We start from the raw sequence: 1,534 nt of genomic DNA, 5'->3' as shown, positions 1-1,534 counted from the left end.
GGTGAGAGGGGAGGAAGGAGTGGGGAAGAATGGGTGGGAGGGGAAGAGGATATGGGGAAGAAGGGATGAAAAGATTACTAAAATCCTGTTTCAAAGTAAACATAATGAATCCTGATACTTTGTATGTTACTTAGGTTTTTTTTTAAATTGTAATTACATTTATTTAGTATGAGGGAAGATGTGAAGACTGGAGGAGTACTTATGGGAATTGATTCTCTCCTTCAACCATCTGGGTCTGGTATTGAACACATCATCAGGCTTGGTGGCAAACACCTTTACCCATTTAGCCATTGTGTGTGTGTGTGTGTGTGTGTGTGTGTGTGTGTACGAACCCGTGCACATACACACACACACACACACACACACACACACACACACACACACACACACACATTACCATGAAAGTAGAGGGAGTGGTTGGAAAGAGGGAGGGGATGAGCAGGCAGGGGAAAGGAGAAAGCAACAGACACATTAGTAATGCATTAATGAAATACAATGAGGAGTCAACCCATCTTCCCAGTCAGCAGAAATTGCTATGATTTATAGCACCAAATGTAGCCTGCTGTCATAGGGCAGGGCTTTCTGGGAAGACTGGGGACATTGCAAACCCCTGACTTTGCTACTGATGGAGAAGAACTTAACAGGAACTAGAAGTTAGAAGGCTGGAGAGAAGGATCCATTAAAAAAAAAAAAAAAGTGCTTGCCTCAGAAGCAGAAAGCCCTGAATTCAGTTCCCAAAACCATCTTTAAAAAGTCAGGTGGGGTGGAAATGGCATGTAATCATGTAATCCTAGTACTGAGGAGGAAGAGAAGAGAACAGTAGATTCTTGGGGCTTGCTGGTTGCCTACTTAGTGAGTTCCAGACCAGAGAGAGATAATTCATACTACTGACTGCGAAGCTGGGGCTAAGTTCAGTGTGTGTGTGTGTGTGTGTGTGTGTGTGTGTGTGTGTGTGTGTGTGTCCCTGAGCCCTGAGGATGCAGTTAAATGTTAGTGAAGACATTTTCTTTCAGTGCTGTACCATTAATAAGATGTCCATCCTCCTGTAAATAAGCCCTCTCCTGTGCTTCTTCTGTAAGCAAACCCCAACGTAACTCATGTACACACACACACATATGAACATGTCTGCACACACACACAAATTACCATGAAACGAGAGGGAGTGCCTAAAAGAGGGAGAGCATAAGCAGGAAGAGAAATAGAGAAAGTAACAGGTGACTATGATCAAAATACATAGTGGGTAGAGACGACTCAGTTATTAAGAGCATGTAGTGCTCTTACAGAGGACCTGACTTGGGTTCCCAGTAACCATGTCAGATGGCTCACCATGAACTGTAATTCCAGTTCCAGGGGATCTGAGACCTCTGATCACACACACACACACACACACACACACACACACACACACACACATGCACACACACACAAATGAAATGAATCTTTTGAAAATGTATCGTATACATGTATGCAAAAAGTTTAATGGAACTCATTGTGTAATTGGAATGTTTTTTTTGAAAGTTTATTGAATTTTTGG

The sequence above is a fragment of the Mastomys coucha genome, unplaced genomic scaffold (genome assembly GCF_008632895.1).
Source record: "Mastomys coucha isolate ucsf_1 unplaced genomic scaffold, UCSF_Mcou_1 pScaffold22, whole genome shotgun sequence".
Classification (NCBI taxonomy): domain Eukaryota; kingdom Metazoa; phylum Chordata; class Mammalia; order Rodentia; family Muridae; genus Mastomys; species Mastomys coucha.
The sequence above is the reverse complement of the archived record's forward strand: the minus strand, read 5'-3'. Positions refer to the sequence as shown.